This window comes from Lygodium microphyllum, chromosome 1, assembly GCF_053477565.2.
Source record: "Lygodium microphyllum isolate KBCC chromosome 1, Lygodium_microphyllum_v1.1.10, whole genome shotgun sequence".
Taxonomy (NCBI): Eukaryota; Viridiplantae; Streptophyta; class Polypodiopsida; order Schizaeales; family Lygodiaceae; genus Lygodium; species Lygodium microphyllum.
In genome coordinates this window covers 34,109,390-34,122,444 of record NC_141135.1, presented here as the reverse complement: position 1 = coordinate 34,122,444, position 13,055 = coordinate 34,109,390, and the positions used below count along the sequence as shown (strand labels likewise).

The following is a 13,055-nucleotide window of genomic DNA, read 5'->3' as shown; positions in this document are numbered from 1 at the left end:
AAATATTCCCTCTCTTCTACATACATCAAATTCTCAAGTTTACGTTAAAGTCCTACCGTGCCCTGTTCCTGAACAGCCTGTCAGAGAATCTCGGCAACTAATAATAAACAAAATAAAAACCTATCATTTGAGCCTGCTAAGACTAAGAAAGAAGTGAGAGGGTTAGAACTTAGCAAACAGGTCGAGGAAAGCATTGACTTTTTTCTCTATTTTTTATTCATAAACACTGGCAAAAGCAAGCATTACACTACCAAGGCAGGCAAAGTCCATTAACCCAGGTGTAATGGTTTATTGAAACTAGTTGCAGCCAATCACGGGCCTTCTAAAATATCGTCAGAAATTTAACCTTTTATATGTAGTTCACATCAAGGATTAGTTTGACATTATTTGTAATATTTTTCAAAATGAGCCCCGTCCACAGTATACTACACCAGCACTTATGTCCAACATTCATATGCCTTTCAACATCCTGTTGTCAAAAAACCACATGGGAAGAGAGATGCCCGTGTCCACACGTGGGCAGCCTTTGCAGGGCCAAATGAAGAGGGTCGTGCACATGGAGAGGGCAAGAAGAGGACGGGTTAATGATATCAGAAATCCTCACGGATTGGGAAGAAGAATGGGTTGTGAGCACGATTGTGGGATCCGAAAAGGTTGCCCACGGATGTTGAGAAGGGGGGAGGCAGAGCTAGCGGATGAGGAGAAATTGGGTACATCAGTTGTTGGACAGCTTTGCCCTTGAGCATCTCATACATTTATAGCATTCATTCATTTACTTTAGAGTTATCTTTCTTCTCTGTTTGTGTTTTGGTGTTTTTGTTTGAGTTGTGTTTTAATCGTGTTTGTGCATTCCGTATTTTCTCTGTGCAAACTCTAGCATATCTTCACATGTTATCAGAGCCGGTGCTCTTCTAATGAATGTCCTATGGCTATTGTGGGGCTTGGTTTGTGCGAGATACAAGAATGAAACATAACCAACTCACAATGGCTAAGACTTCATCTTGCAAAGTTATGATGCCCTCTCATGCTTCTCCTTCATTGGAGGCCTTGAGGAGACATGGCCTCAACGTGGAGGATGACGCATCGTCTTCTTCTTTACCTTCTTGGCCAAATCTAAGGCTTATGACGTAAGCAGAGTTTGATGAATTCATGTGTGCCAGATATTCCCACTACACTCCAAACACCAAAGAGCTCTCCATATCAGTCTGGATCAGCTGGTGAGGTTGGCTACCTCTCCACTCAAGGAGGATATGCTGCATTTGAGATGACTGGTAACCCATTGTCTTCATCATAGCCAAGCCTGGTGTCAGGTTTGTATAACCCTTTTCAGTTGTGTGAACAATACCCTTCTCTATTTCTTTCATTGGTGTGCAGGATCCTTATAAGTTGTATCATAGTATCAGTTGACAACTTATGTTACATATTTATTCGTCTATACATTTTGACTCCTATGTTTCTCCCTCCATCTTTGTGAGTCTGGTTGCTTTTAGGTTTTTGCGACACTACTTCGGCAGCACGTATGGATTTTTTGGTGATAAAGATCAGCAGGCTGAACCTTTTGCTTACCTAGGCAGCATTATGTGAAGCTTCAGTGGGTAGATGTAGTCAAGAGGAGAGCTCATCAAGCACCACACCCTTAGCATGTCACTCTTTTGTATACGACAGAACCATGGTGTTTGCACTCAAGGTGGTACAAGTGCAAGGGACATTTTACAGCCACCTCAACCTGGTATCCTTTGCATCGCTCTTGACCTATCAAAGGTGAATCAAGTTCATCTTTGCATTTTGACACCCGAGGCAAATGTGGAACACATTGCAATATTTCCTGTCGCTTCTAAGGCATATCATAATGGAAATAGCACAAGTGAGTTCATAAGGCCATGGCTTGAGATTATTCGCACCACTTCACTGTTTTGGTATCATTTGCATTTTGGGCAGTTTTGACCAGAATTGGGCAGACACAAACAGATGGCTGGCAATGACCAGAAACCAAGGGAGTTTCAGATTAGGCAGTGGTGCTCTTTAGAAATATTTTTCTTATACAAGGTGGATTAGTTCATTGCTGATCATCAGCAATGGGGCAATCCCTGTTTAGGAAGGATTCCCCTTACTCCCTATGTCAGGATATCCATTGGGATGATAATCCAACCATCATGTTTTGGTTCTTCAGTGGATCAAAGCATGTATTTGAGGGGTACTTGTGAGAGATTTTTCAGTGTGTGTTAAGTGAACCTGTTGTTTTCACCTTGGCGTGTGGGCCATTTATAGGTCATGTTTGGCAGTTTTGAGGAATGGTTTTTTGCTTGTCACAGTTGCTTCTGAGCAGTTTGGATTGGCACAGGACCGAGGCCATGGCCCCATGCTTGTTCCATGTGTTTGCGTTCACAGAACAAGGCAAACTGGATGAGACTTATAACCCTTGTGGAAAGTTAAAATCAAGAGCCACCCAGTTCCCATGAAGCTGTGGAACATGGTCAATTTTAAGAGGTGAAGCCAAAGGTTCTTAAGCCCTCATAGGCTCGGTGCCTCTGTCAAAGAGCATTATGAGTTTATAGAAGGACAATATGCAGTTAACCCAACCAAGATGGAAGAATGGGAGAAAAGAGGTGCTCAAACATTTACCATGATCACCATCAATATGACAGTGTCATTTTGCAGATCCATATTGCAGAGACCTGCAAAACTAGTTTGAGAACATGAGCCTCTTCAAGGTCATTAATGTTGAGTGTCAGCTGTATGGTTTCTAATGGGAGGACGGGGAATTTTCCATGTCCTCCATCAAACTGAGATAGAAATATTGGGGACATGTTGGCAGTTGTCACCACTCAAGAACACATACCTTCCTCATACTCTTTTAGTCAAGTTGCTAACATCATACAAAAGTTTGTGCAACTTCTTTGAGAGATGGGCGCTGTGACAAGTGCCTCAAGTTTGAGGAGGCTATAGTGCTTCCCTTTGAGCAGGAGGAATGGAGCCACCTTAATTTCATGTAAACTAGTTTCCTGAAATAGAAAGCGCATGAAAAATTTCATGCGTAGGAAATATGTTTCTTATTCACCCATGGCCAAAAGAGAAAAGTGCAACTTCTAGGAACGAAAAAACAAAAGAGAGAGTTTGCTTATCTTTGACAATGTGCTCTTTCCGAGTTCAGCAGTTTGCTTATCCTTGACAATGTGCCTCTTTTGAGTAGTCTATATGCTACACCAAGGACATGCATACCTATCTAGACTCTAGTACTTACTGTGGTGGACTTTAAAATTTGAGTTGGATTAGTGGTTGACACTTTCCTTACTTTTTCCAATTTTCACTTTTTCTTTCAAAGACAAGAAGAGGTCTATCAATGGCAACTGAGAAAATATCCTTCTAACATTAAAATGCAAAGTTAAAAGCAGGCCCTATAAAGGGCAAAGGAGTACATAAAAAATACAACGGTTGTGTGAATCACTAATCTAGTGGGCTATATCAAGGGCTATGTGAAAGACAATGCTAGAATCCAGAGTCCGCTTGAAAGCATCTCTTTGCATCCTTCTCCTCTCAGAACCACTCTGCAGCCTCTCCCATCTCTCATGGAGAGGATGGACGATCTCTACCGGAATCCTAGAAAGAGTCTCACTAGTGGGAAAATTCTAGAGGTCTATAGCATGGCTACATCTCAGTCCAAATATACTAAGCACTAATACTAACGATCAACTACCACCTCTGACAATGTGCCTCAGTGTGAGTAATTTGGAGTGGGGGTCATGCTTAAATGTTGCCCAACCATGACAAAAGTGTGGCTCCATGAAAATCTTCAGAACTGCATGTTGGGCCTCTAGCTGTGACCCAAGCTTCTGCCCCTCAAGTTGCAACCATAGTCTCCTTTGTGCCATGAAAGACCATCCTGAGGACTCTCATCCACACCTCTTGAGGTCTAGATAGTCCCATAGACAATGCCTTTGCCTCTCTTCTAACTAACCACATCTCGGACATGCCACTAGGGCCCTACCATACTTGAACCAAGTACCAACTACTATGCTCCTATGACCTACTAACCATAGGAGCTTAGTAGTCGGTACTTGGAGCCCCTCCCATCTCTCACGGAGAGAATGGATGATCTATACCCCAATCCTAGAAAGAGTCTCTCTAGTGGAAACAATTTGGAGGTCTGTAGCATGGCTACACTTCACAATCCAAATAAACCAAACACTGATATTAATGATCAGTTACCATCTATAATAGTGTGGCTTAGTCACTATGCTTGCGAGTAGTTTGGAGTACAGATCATGCTCAAATGTTGGCTAATGATGGCAAAAGAGTGGCTCCATGAAGGTCTTCATACCTGTATGTTGGGTCTCTATCTGTGACCCAAGCTATTGCCCCTCAAGTTACAACCATAGTCTCTTTTGTGCCCTGAAAGACCATCTTGAGGACTCTCCTTCACACCTGGTCTAGACAATCCCATAGATCATCTCCACTCACAATGTGCCACTATTTTAATCCTCTATCTACAGCAGCCGACGAACTCTACTAGATCCATGTCCTCTATTTGAAGTAGGCCATCCTCCACCGCAAAAGGGAAGATCTAGCTTCTACTAGTTGCAATGACCCTATGAAGGATGTACCATCAATTGAGTAGGTGATGAGGTCTAGGTTGATGTACCACCTCCACTCACAGTGTGCTACTATTTTGATCCTCTATCTAGAGCAGCTAGTGAACTCTACTTGATCCATGTCCTTTCTTTGAAGTAGGCCATCCTCCACCGTAAAAGGGAAGATTAGCTTTTGCTAGTCACAACGACCCTATAAAGGATGTCCCCTTTGGAAAAGAGAGCGATCCAAGTTTGAGAAGTGGTTGTATATGTCCTCCACTCTGAAAGGACTCCCTATGTTACGAACTCTACCAAAACTCTATTGTGCACACCCCATTAGTTGAGGACATCTCTATTCAAGCTGCAGCCCATAGTTTACTATCATCAGATGCTTGCTATCCAGCCTTCTATTGCTGTTCGTGATAGCTAACAGCCTTTTCAGCATGCTGTCCAGCCTAGAGACTGCTGACTGCCGTGTGGACAGACTCTTGCATTTACAGCTATACAACCAGCTGATATCTGCATTTTTCCGTTCTTGGAGCCACCCAGCCTTGCCACATCATTAAATTGCTGCATTTTGCTGTTCCGAGAGCTGCCTAGCTTGCCACATCATCAGAGTGCTGCATTTGATTGTTCTGCTGCATCGTCCAACTGCCACGACATCAGTATTTGCTACATTTGCTGATTTCCTACACCAACAGCCTGTCTGATTGGGCCTTCACAAAACTGGGTTTGCTGCCGCCAAACATGTTGGGAAGCTGCCTGCTGCGTTTCGAGGTCTGCCCGAGTACGATACACTTTTGCTCATACTCTCTGCCCTAATCTAAGAGACACGAGAGTTTGGGGGCGAGTATTTCACCTTGCATAGTGTGTTTGCTACATTGAAAATTGTATTTATTCATGATTCAATTTCTCTGATCTTCTGTGTTCACTGTTTTTGTATTATCCTAACCATAATTGTGTTCTTTATCAGCTTGTGTGTTTGTCATATGATTGTGCTTGCATTTTGTAGTTGAGCATTTCTTTATATGGAACTAGAGCTAGGTACTCATTGAAGAGACCTAGGCCTTTCATTTTGGAAAGCCCATTTTAAGAAATAGAAATAACAAAGGGAAGATAACATTGAGCACTTCCACAATAACTCAGTCTCCAAAGGAGCCTATGCTGAGAACTGAGTAGGAGTGGGTCCCACATCCTATCCCACAAGGTTTCAACATAGGTGGATATACTTTTGACTACCTTGGAGAAACAAGACCTTATTCTATTACAAACAAGGAGTTGCAGTTGATCATGGCTCATGGAGCCAAGGAGATAAAAAACTCCTCTTCTCCTTCTCTTCTTTGAATTAGGCTTCTCAAAATCAAAATGAGTTTGGCGTTTCATCTTCTATGCATTCCACATCAATGCATCTGCAACCACATCATTTACACCCCAATTTCAAAATGCACCCATCCTGGCTACTTTTTCCGTTTCATCACCATTACCATTCACACCATTTACTTTCCCCTTTTAGACTCCACTTGTCCAACCATATAGCACACTAGAGGGATCTTCAGACATAGGAATATCCTATTCCTTTAGGTCCTTTGCTTTTGCATAGCTAAGTGGTGGAGGTGCAATAGTGGTGGGGGTTTATCCCCCAAGACAACCATCCATGGGGGCCTATATCTATTTGTATCCCACCCACACATCTCAAGCCCCATCTTACCCTCCCATCTCCCAAGTGGCCACACTGTATGTCAACATGTCATTACCTAGGGGTCATCACACACCTTTGTGGCATCTAGTCCATGCACTAGTCAATCACCTCCTTTGGGACAAACATCTAGAGTCACCATGCCTGGCACTTTGATGCCGCATGTAGCATCTAGTCCCACATAGTTCTATCCTATATCATCCATCTATCCCCCACTAGCTATCCATTCATCCTCATCAGCCAAGCATGAGTTTATAGTTAAGACTCATTTTAATGGGTCAAACTTTATCACTTGGTCTAATTTTGACGCGGCATATGTTGGATTCCAAGCATTGTGGAAACTTGTCCAAGGACAAGAATCCAAGCCTAACCCCCACTGGTTCTCATATGCGGTTGTTCGCTCTTGGAAGAGTACCATAGCCATAGTCAAGTTGATGCAAAGCCTTATGCCTAGATTTCACTCCAAACTCCAATACTTTGATCTTGCCTTCGAGTGTTGGGCACATCTCCTTGACCGCTATACAGGTTGTGATTGTACCCGTCATATCAATCTTAACCATGAGCTCCAAGAGTTCAAAATCATTGAGAGGAATGATTTGTCTGTCGAGTTGGCTGAGTATCGGTGATTACTTGCTAGATTCGCTATAACTAGGTTATCCAAGTCACCAGATGATTAAGTTACTTTATTCATGAATAAATTACCTCGAAAATACTTCCATTTTATCCACAAATCATTGCCAACCGACTATGCCCGCTTTCTATGATTTTGAGTGTCAACTAATATGTAACACTTGACTATTCGATCAATTTCATAAGACCTCCCCATTTTCCTCTTCAGAGGGGACCTTGACTTTCCAGAAAGTGAAGCAAGGTGGTGGCAAGAGCAACACCGAGACTGAATTGAGTGATGAGGTATAGAGTAGCACCCTTTAAGATTGAAACTAGGTTGGCAAAACATTCCCAAAAGGAACAAGTACTGCCATTGCCACAAGGCTAGTCACTTTGACACTGAGTGTTGCTCGAAGGCCAAGGGCAGTCCACCCAAGACTTGTCCCTCGAGCACATCTAGTGAGGGCCTTTCAGCCCCGCCTTCATAGCCAAGAGGAGGTCATCCTCCACCCTAGCAAGATAGATCTGTTGTTCACATGGCTGCTGCACCATCTTCTCCCTCTTCGCTCGAGAAGTTAGAAATATCTGCCCACCCTACTGTTTTGGACTTTAGTTCTTGAGTACTCCCTTGTCTCCCTTGAGGATAGACTTGTTGAGTCCCCTTCGCTTTTTGAGTTTCCCTCTACATCAAGTGTGCAGCCAAAAGTAGTTGGGTCCCCTTTTCCTAGAGATCCTCCGATCCAACAGATCTTGGAGCCTTCTCCTTGTTTAGATGTTGACAACACTAACCATATACCTACCACACCTCCCACCATTGATTCTTGTAGGGCATGTTGTAGTCTAGCTTCACTATTCTGCTACACATTCCTACTCTTGCTTTCCTACATCTTTAGCCTATCTACCTTTTGGTAGTGGGACCATCTCCAAAACCAGCCCATTGCACTCACAAGCACTTTTTCATTGAAGTTGAGGTATCCATGTTTGATAGTCTTATGTGGTATTTTTGCTCCTAACTTGTCTTTTGCAAGTTGGCACTAACCCTTGCAGGATCTACCAGTCGATCAAAGCAAAGGCTTGGATTGTTCAACACTCCTTGATTGCCCTTCTTCCGTGGGGATTTACACTTTAGACCAACATGGAGTCTTTTCCTCCCAAGGTTGAGTTCTTGCCTCACTTGAGGCACCCTGGGAGGCCATTCATTTCACAAGTTTGGTGGTTTTCACCTAGTTGAGGGGAGCCTTGAGTAATTTGGAAGCTTGTAGACAAGAGATTGATGATTCTGTTCTAGCTACATGGTTCCAACTTGGACCACCTTCCATGAGGACGGCCACATCACATTGGCCCAATTCTCCACTTTATCAGCATCAATAATACAAGTAAAAGGCCTACTTTTAGAGTCCTCGTAGATATCTTCTTCATAGACTACAAGGAGGGCAGGTTGGTGTTGAATAGTGCTCAGCAAGGGATGACTTTGCAACCTCCTTGGAGGAAGATTCGGATTGTTGGATTGAGAAGAAAGGCCTAGTTGCTAGGTCCTTGTATCATCTAGGAGACCTAAATAAGTCGTGGCTCTTGATGTAGGGAAAGTGAGCCTTGGATGAAGTAGGATTGTGATCCAAGCTAGTGGTGGTGGCTGGCCTTGTTGGTACCAAAGGTTCTGAATCCTAATGAGATTTTTATTACTTGTATCTACACAGTGTGGGTAGCTAGGCATGTTCTAATGAGCGATAATAACAAGTGGGCCACACCATGAGCTGCCATAGGGTGACAAAGGGTCACCTAGCCATTTACACATGCCCTCTGAAACCACTAATAAGACAAGCCGCTAAAAAAAGTAGGCTCCATGTGGTTGGCTTCCCACGACACCTTGGTGATCAACAATCAATTGGCATAGATGCAACAAGATGGGATTTGTTAGAGTTACTAACACTAGCACTTAACGATCCCAAAGATTGTCTTTGGGTAGTGCTTGGAAATGCCAAAGTAGGCTCAGTTGGTTAGAAGGATTTGAAGGTTCTTTGCTGTGCTGAGCTAAGCCTAAGTAAGTTGCATTACCTAGGGGGACTTTCTGCTGGCAGTCAATCAAGTAGGTGCATCACACACTGTACAAAGCTAAGACACACAACATGATTTGTATGATTGAAATCAGCACATTAATTGCCATTGGATTAGAGCCTTTCCCCAACTACTAGATTTCGGAGCCTCCATTATGCAATCAAAGATGTACAAGCCAATAAGAAGCCTCACACGGCCACATATATGGAAGGCCGGCCACCAATTGGTCTTTTGTTGTGCAGAGCTCCCCTCGATGTATGCCATCTTGTCAACCTTTAGTGTTCTATTATTCATTAATTTTGAGGGCATTGGGAGGAGTTTCAAGTTGAGTCACCACTTGTGGCACCATCAAGAGCTTAGACAAGTGTTCCTTCACATTTAGAAATGTCATAATCATTTTTCACTTTAAAAGATCACACCAAATCTATGCTCCGTTATCATATTGGCTTCTCTTCCCTATTCTTTTTAGATTGCCCTAAAAGGCTTATATTAATTTGATGTAGCTATATATTCTGAGCTCTCTTTCTTTACTCCAAGGTTATGATAGCCACCGATTCAAGTACTATGACTAGCCACCGATTTTTTAGAAGACTTTACAGCATTGGGTTGAAGAGGTCAATTTGTCACAGATACTATGCCACCAAGCAATTATGCCTAGTACGGATGTGAGTCCCAATACCTAGGTGTTGAGAAACCACTTCTTTAGTTTACACACTTCAATTAGGGTGTTGCATTGACAGCCCCAAAAAGGGCTGATGTCCACATTTTGGTCATTTTTTTAGTGGCCGCACACACAATGGTGCGCCACCCTACATAGCTTATGCCTATAAATAGGCAGTCACTTCATTCATTCTTCACCAACACCAACACCCACTTTAGTCATTCTTCACCCCTCTTCCTCCATCACTTTGACACTCTTCACTCTTCATGCCATTGTTGCCCATATCCCTATCGAAGGACATCGCAGTTCATGGCCCTTTTCTACCATCTTCAGCTGGCGCATCTTCCCTATAGTTGGCGACAACACTCCTACCTTGGTGTTAGTCCTCCATAGCTAGCAACCTTTCCACTCCTTTCAGGCTTCACCAAATTTGCATTTGGTCGCCTAGAGACCCCCTCCACATCTGGTGTCACCTTCCCTAGCCTCACATCAGCATCTTCTTCCTTGGCATTGCCCCACATTTGGTGTCGGTTTCTGTAGCTCAAGGTACCTGGGCTTTTGGGTTGATAGGCCTTCACAAGCTGCATTTACCCTCCTGTTGGGGCTGTCCCTTCATCTAGCATCATCATCCATCCCCTAGCGTCGGCATCTGGGATTCTCCCCTTGTGTTTGATAGCTCCGACACACTCTGGTTCATCACTACCCTTCTTTTGTTCCCGAGTTTCTCTTCTCTCTTAGTGTTTGCCGTATACACTCTATGTTTCTCCCTGTAAACCCTATTGTCTCTCTGCACCCTTGCATATTTTGACATGGTACCAGAGCATACCTGTTATTCTGACATTAGGTAGTCAAGTACAATCCATCCGATCAGTCTAGTCTAAGGACCAAGTCTGGTACCGAACATACACGAAAAAATGTTGGACAAAATACCGTGTTTCAAATAGTCGTTAAAAATACTTGAGAAATTAAGGATTAATATGTTAAGTATAAACTTTACACTTTTGCTTCAATATGATGAGTCATAACCGATTATACAAAATCTAAATAGAGTGACACTAAGAAGGCAAGTAATCATTCACATTCCAAAATCTTTTGTATATTCTCAAGAGTGTAGATGCATGCAAAAAAGAGAGCTACACAACTAATTTATAGTACATTAAAAAAGACTAGTCACTAAACAAAAGGCTCTAGACGTCCTAGGACTTGTCACCTAAGAGCTTATATCACGAGTCATCAAACCCATCCTTGAGAAGAGACTTGTGATAGTCTAATGAGGCCGTACTAGAATCACCATCACTAAGGACATTACTACCATTATCATACTTCGGCTCTTAAAACAAGAGCATTCTCATAAGCATGAGTAGTTGTAGTAGATGAACTCCTAGAGCCACACCTCATCCCAACTACTAGTTTTGTGTTGCCACCGATTGCAACACCTCAAGTAGTGGATCATCACCCCCTATGAGTATGTGAGATAAATGGGGTTAATCTCCTCTAGCTCCATGTAGATGTCTCTGTATATGGCAACTTGCTCAACATCATGCTCTTTGTGCAGAATTTTAATTGTGCCCCCTATTAACTTGAACATTACTAGTTTGGATCATGTCACAATATTTGCAAGTCCAATAGTCATTGGTTCGATTCGTGGTGCTTTCTCAAAATGAGTTGTATGGAATGTGAAGGCTTCATAAAGAGGCTTAGACATTGTGATAGATAAAGAATATAGAGATAAAGGTAGAGGTAGGAGAAGGGAAAGAAGAGCTAAAGGAAGCGGAAATAGAAATAGAGCTAGATATATGGGATGAAAAGAAAGAGGAAGAGGAGGAGGTGGAGGTAGAAAGAGGTAGACGAAGGTAGGAGAGAGAAAAGTAAAGGACCTTGTAAGAGAGGTAGAGAAAGAGGAGATGGTAAGCGAGGTAGAGATAGAGGTAGGTGAAAACAAAGAGAAAGACAACAATGAAGAGGTTACAAAAAAAAAAAAGGGTGGCAAGAAGTACCCATTTTCAAGCTCCAACAATCACTTTTCAAAAAAAAAAAGATCAAAATTTTTACTATTTGGACCATATGAATCCCATATGGATCATACATGTCCGATCAGATTGAATGGATCGTACTATATAGATCCCTCTGCGGATGGAATGTAACCATGCCCAATACTTTACTCGAATTCAAATGGCTCTCAAGGAGGATCAAAAATATATTTGCATAATGAATCTTAGAGTTAGGACCTTCATGTACACCGAAAGTGCCTTGGTTTATTATGATCAACATATTAATTTCACATTTTCCTTTGTTGCCCTGGTCTAAGAATGCCCTTCAAGAAGTGATGCAACCAATTTTTTTATCCTCTGAAAAGAAATGAAGATGCCTGGGGACAAGCTTGGTGGCCAACTGTTCATGTTATAATTCCTAGGTACGGGATGGGGTAGCTTTGTTGCACACCATGTCATATATCTAATATCCTTAACTACAATCCAGAAACTTTGAAATAGAATAATTGAAAGGAGAAGATCTAGATAATAGAAATTATACATATCAGATCCATACAAGGTGACCCCTTTGAACCATACAATGCAAACAAAGACATAATATTCTGATGAAGGAAGGCCTTCTCTCATGCTGCTCAAAACCCACAATTGGGCATCAACCAAGCCAGAATCTTCCACAACAGATGCTTCAACATCCTGATCACTAATACAAATCTGCTTGGCCAAAAACAAGATGCCTGTGATTGACATGGATTAGGCAAAGAAGGGAAAAAACTGTTTTCTCGAACGACGAATCATCCTATAGCCAACAACGAAGCTCTTGACCAATGATATGCAATCTGTTACAAAATCAACTCTTTGAGCCAAAAACTAGAAATGAATAGCCTTATTTGATGATAGGAGGTTCTCAAAAAAGCAATGAACAATCTTGTTTGATGACACGAGGCATTCAAAAAGCTCTATCCTCTAGAACAGAAATTCCTAGATTGGTGTGGAACAATTTTCCCCTTTTAAATGATTCCATATCTGCTTTTGTGTTCATGTTTTAGCACTTCTAGTATTTATTTTGCTATTTTTGTTTTCTCTTTTAGCTTCTGCCTCATTTTTTGATTTTGAGATGCACTTTACCTTTCAATCTGCTTGTCACCAAAAGCGGCAGATCAACTTGGACAAATCCAAGTTTATGTGTGATTCAGAGGGCTTTTGCTTGGTTCTCACTAATAACCCTCATCTTGCATGGGTAAGAAAGATTCAAGCAGAGTCCATATCTTAAGACAACATAGGAAGAAATGATCAAGAGATTCTCATATGTTTGTGAATGCCCAATGCAGTGGAGTGGAGAATTTCAGCTTTGGAGCTTGACATATCTTGAGGTAAGCCCATGATAACTTCCCCAATCAGTAAACCCTCAACAATCCCCAATCACTCTGGAGCTTGACATATCTTTAAGTAAACCCATGATAGTTTCCCCAATCAGT

The 13,055-nt window shown here is 42.2% G+C and overlaps 1 protein-coding gene across 8 annotated transcripts in view; it reads right to left on the bottom strand.

Annotated features, from left to right (window-relative positions):
- LOC148040983 (uncharacterized) overlaps positions 1 to 13,055 on the bottom strand; it is a 173,265-nt gene that overhangs the window by 889 nt on the left and 159,321 nt on the right. The gene's annotated exons all lie outside the window — the stretch shown is intronic.